A 5,718-nucleotide genomic window follows, 5' to 3' on the forward strand; every position below is an offset into this window, starting at 1 on the left:
TATATATATATATATATATATATATATATATATATATATATATATATATATATATATATAATATGTATATATACATGGTTATATAGAGACATAGTTATATAAAATTCATATGTAAGTCATACATATATATATATATATATATTAGGTGGTAAACTTAGTTCCTGCGGTTTTTTTGTTTAAAAAACTCATTTATTTCAACATCAAAAGCAAAAAATACATTAATCGAAGTACTTTCCCTCGCTAGCTATACATTTTTCCCATCTTTCGGGCAACGCGTAGATTCCGCGACGATAGAACGATTGGTCTTTTGATGCAATCCATTCGTCGATCCATTTTCGCACATCCTCGTAATTTCTGAAGTATGTATTCACCAAGCCGTGCTGCATCGACCGGAAATAGTCCGAAGGAGCTAAGTCTGGTGAATACGCTGGGTGCGGGAGAACTTCCCACTCGAGCTGCATCAGTGTTTCTTTGACGGCTTTGGCAACGTGTGGTCGAGCGTTGTCGTGCAAAAGCATGACTTTACGTCGATTGCTGGCTACTGCTGGCCTTTTTTCCAACAATGCTTCATTCAGACGGTTTAATTGTGATTGATATCGATCCCCCGTGATACTTTCGTTCGGTCTGAGTAGCTCATAATAAACGACGCCGTGCATATCCCACCAAATGCAAAGCATTGCTTTGTGGCCATGAATATTTCTCTTTGGTGTGGATGTCGATGGTTGGCCAGGGTCTACCCATGATTTTCTTCGTTTAGGATTATCGAAGTATATCCATTTTTCATCGCCAGTCACTATGCGCCACAAAAAACTCTTCTTTTTCTGCCTGGCGAGCAGAGAAATAGAGATGTTTAAGCGATTCGCAATGGCATTTGCGGTTAATTCGTGTGGTACCCATTTTCCCTCCTTTTGAATTTTTCCCATTGCATGTAGACGTTTGGAAACAGCCATCGGAGTAACATTTAATGCTGCAGACAATTCTTGGAGCGTTTGAGTAGAGTTTTCGTCCAATAATGCCTGCAAATCGGTGTCTTCAAACTTTTTCGGTTGGCCTGAGCGTTCTTTATCATTGACATCAAAATCACCACTCTTAAATCGCTGAAACCATACTTGGCATGTTCTTTCCGATGGAGCATAATTGCCATAAGCTTCGAAAAGCAATTTATGAGCTGCAGCTGCAGTTTTTTTCAAGTCAAAGTAATGAAGCAGCACATGTCGAAAAAACAACTTATCACGTTCCATATTTAATCAAAAGAAAAAATAGCACTGCTCGCTTAAATGAATCTCTTCGCACTGAATTTTATTGACAAATGTCTAACCTCTAAAATGCAGCCAGTTTCAGATGTCAAAATAAATTACATCTACAACTAACGTCATCTAACTGTGAGCCGCAGGAACTAAGTTTACCACCTAATATATAAGTTATATATATGTAATTTCATATAATTTTATATAATCCTTTTTTTTCGATTCTTTACGGAGAATTATCGCAAAAACACACGTTGATTAGAACTTAAAAGTCGCATCAAAATCTTTAGTTAACCACATAAACATTCACTTAATATTAGATTCCAATCTTATCACACAGTTTCTATATTAATCGACCAAAGGTTAACAAAGAATTGGATTCGCTCTACTTGTATTTCCAGCGCCTCGCTTATCGAGGATTATCGAACACGCTTCGATTAGGACTCAGGAAACCAAGACCTTTAATCGATCGCACAAACGTTCATTCGATACTAAACTCCGATCATATCGCAGCGATCTTCATAAATGATATTAGGAGGAAGTTCAGGAAACGCCGGGAGCCACGAACGAGCGGTGAGAGCATCACGTCGCTTCCGTGAATGGGTCTTGAGCGTTTGTTGAGGATACAGTTTTTTTGTGCGGCGGTATATATTAATCCACGATTTCAATTCGGGCAACATCGGGACGCGCCAGGATCACTGACCAACCGCGAAAGGAGGGAATTATAGATCGCGCGTCCTGGCGGCGGCGCGGAAGATATAACTCTCGGAGATGATTCACGGCTGGGTGGACAGACGCCGGACGACTTCTCGCGTCCTCGTCGCGACCAGCAATCGGAGGTTGGAGGGGCGGCAAGGGAGGGAAGAAGGCAGCCTGGCTTGGCCTGGCCGGGCAGGCCGGCAGGCAGCATCGCCATCGGGACGCTGCTAATGCAATAACGCGCGGCTACACGGATAAATCAAGCCGGGCGAACCGCCGGGCGAGCACCGTGCCGCCAGTGCCGCGCCGCGTAATCGCGTTACCCCGGTCGTCCCCGGGGCGCCGTTATTGTTCTCCGGGAGTCCCCCGCGCGCTCTCACGCTCTCTGTCTCTTTCCCGCTTCCGCGGTGCCAACGACGAGGACGAAGAACGAGCTCTGCCGCCGAAAAGCGCATGTTCCTCGAGCGGCCGGCGATATCGTTCGAATTGAGGGGACTTCATTTCCCGACTGTCGTAAATTGCAATTTTTTAATGTGCACCGAGGAAAAGATCGGTTAAATTAAGGTGACAGCAAGACAGCTGCACGGAAAAAAAAGATTTGCTAATATATGGACAACTTTTTAACTGCAGAAGCAAGTTTTCTTGCTTTCATAGAATATATATTCATAGAATAATATATATTAGCAAATCTTTTAGCCATCACAACTAAATAATTTTGCTATGAAAGCAAGAAAATTTGCTCCTGCAGTTAATATTTTTAGTTATCCATATATAGTAGCAAATCTTTTTTTCCATGTGAATGTGATTCTGATCGAGGAAAATAGAATTCCCGGTTCTTGAGAACTGACGTTGGTTCATAAGAATTGAATTTGGTTCATAAGAACCAGAAATTGTTTTTTTTTTCAAGAATGCGTTTAGTCGTGTTATTGTCGCATTAATTCGACCAATCTTTTTTAAATTCAGATTTTTCAACATTCATGGAGGAAGAGAGAGAGAGACGATGAGTTGAATTAATGTGACAATGACACAGCTGGAAACATTTTGATTGAAGGAGATAGAATTCTTGGTTCTTGAGAATTAACTTTGGTTCATAAAAATTAAATTTAATACATAAAAACCAGAAATCCTGTTTTCTTCAATTAAAATATGTTGTATTATTACTATATTAATTCAACTCATCTTTTTTTAACCCATTTTTTCAACGTGTACGGAGGAAGAAGTTGAATTAATGTAACAATAACATAACTTTTTTAGAGAGAGAAAGATCTGGATTCTCTAGATTACTGCAATGTTTTTCGTGGTTTTTTTTCCAACGTTCGATAAACATTTCGTTACATTTCTCTAGAGAGAGAGGAACAAACTGAAACTTTTGTTTCCATCCTTCCACGAGCTACAAATTCATCACGATTATCCTTCTGGATTTTTGAAGTTTTGAGTTATTGAGAGATTTTACGAGATTTTGCAATGTTCAGATTTTAATTCATTATACTCTCAGTGTTTTCAAATAAAATAATCTTCAGTTATTATCCTGCTACTCGTAAAGGTTTGCTATCGCGAAGAGTTACCGTTGTATTACGTCGTCGCCCGGTGGAACGTCTCCCGGTGTATCCTGATGGATAAATCAGGCGCGCATCTCTGAGAGTTGTAATCGCGTTAACGCGGATTTATTCCAGTCGTCCCCCGTGGGAGTCGTTATCGTCCCATTCGCGTGCATCGATAGGTCGAAGCACGCGCGTGCGAAACGACGCGCGCGCGCGACCGTCATTCAATTAACGACTTTAATTAAAAAGCTCCGTGTGTGAGTCGTGTATGCGCTTCAGCCCTGCGCGTCGAACTTTTTATAGCCACCGCGGATAGGAAAAAAGCCCGTAATTCGGTCGCTTTACGGTCGTAGAATCGATACAGCGGTGACCTACGGTCTCGTGAGCCATACATCGAGTTTTTCGTAGGGTGCGAATTTTCCTCAACACGAATCGTTAGAGTAGTGCTTAATTAACCCTTTAAGAATGACAGTCGCAAACGAGCGATCTAGTAAATCTGCGCGTCCGGCCGGGAGTCGTTTATTGGCAATAAAAAATTTTTATGAGTTTCGAGAGGTGCGTACGCACAATTAATTTATACATGGATGGGATATAAAGGAGATTTTTTTCACACAAATTCGTTTCAATTTTGCCATATTTTTTAGTAATAGAAACAATAAATTTTGCGAAGACATAAATTTTTTAATAATATCCTAAAATTCTTTCAAAATATGAATTGCACATATGAAATGGAAGGATAATTGAGACAGAATATCAATATATATTTACAAAAGTCTATAATAAATTTTTACTATAAAATTCTTTCCATTTATGTACAGGATAGTTCAAGAGTCGGCTACAGGTTTAGAAAATTCATAAATTTCTGTACAGATAATATATGTTTAAAACTTTTTTTGCAAATCGTACTATATACGAAAAAATAGATATTGTATTCAAGTAAAACATTCAAGTAAAAAAATAGCTATTTGTTTCAAGTATTCCATTAGTTTATATATCCTCAAATCTACCATAAGTTTATCATAAGCATCAAATTTATTCAAAATATATTCTATATCCGAATAAGTTTAACATTTCAATCAATAAACATTAAATCGAGAGAAGAATTCGGTTTACTATATATAGGGAAAGAATATTAATAGTAAAAATTACAATGCAACTTTAGTAGTCCAGGAATAGACTGTCGCTATTAGGAAAATTATAATAAAACGTAGTAAAAATGACTATAATGTAGTAAGAATTATCATGTTTATGGTCATTTTTACTATATTTTATTATAATTTTCGTAATAGTACCAGTCTATTCCCGGACTACTAAAAAATTACATTATAATTTTTACTACAATATTCTTTCCATGTAGAGTCCACACAAACAATTTTTCTTTAATAAAATTTTACAATATTCTTATAAAGAGGATTAATTCGCCCTTTAATGTTTTTGATGAGTTTCTTTTAAATAATAAACATGATAATGAGATTTTTTTTTATTTATGGTGAGAATATTTTAAGATTATTACTAATGAAAACTTTTTATTGAAGATAACCATTACTTAAAAGAAGGGAAGTATACCGAATAATCATTTTTCCTAGCTGTAGAATTTTATTTTTTTTGTGTGTAGAAAAGCTTAGAAAATTCGAAATAATAATTAACTTTTAAACCACTCTCTACAACTAAGTTTTAGAATGTATGATATAATGTATGATAACTATCTTAAAAACAGTCTGAAAAACAGTCGATATGCCCTTCATACACTAATATTTTTTTGACTTGATTTTTCTTGACTCAGATTAGCTCGCTTTAAGTGATTCTCATGAAATGTCAACATTGAGTATTACAATATTTAATGCGTCCAAAGCGGGACGTTACCTCGTGCGTTACGAGGAAAATATCACGAGATTAATGCATAAATCGCATTTCATCGCAGCGCGGACAAACTAACCGTGACATGATTTGTTTATGTAAAAAACGTTACGTCGGCGACTAATCAACTAATTAATAGACGCACTGTTTCAGCCTACTATATATGTATATGTGTGTGTTTATTTGTATGATAAATCCAGTAATTTGCACTCGATCGTCACCTTTTACTCTCGTTCTGAGGAAATAACGACAACGAGACCGTAACTCTTCTTTTTCCGTTAACTTTCGTAAGAAGTCACTTGACTTTGAGTATTTTTAGCGCACAAATGTTCACTATATAACAAGAAATGCGTTCAACCTTTCTTAACACGTCA

Source organism: Odontomachus brunneus, unplaced genomic scaffold (assembly GCF_010583005.1).
Source record: "Odontomachus brunneus isolate Ranch 3 - 2012 unplaced genomic scaffold, Obru_v1 Obru_scaffold_057, whole genome shotgun sequence".
Lineage (NCBI taxonomy): Eukaryota > Metazoa > Arthropoda > Insecta > Hymenoptera > Formicidae > Odontomachus > Odontomachus brunneus.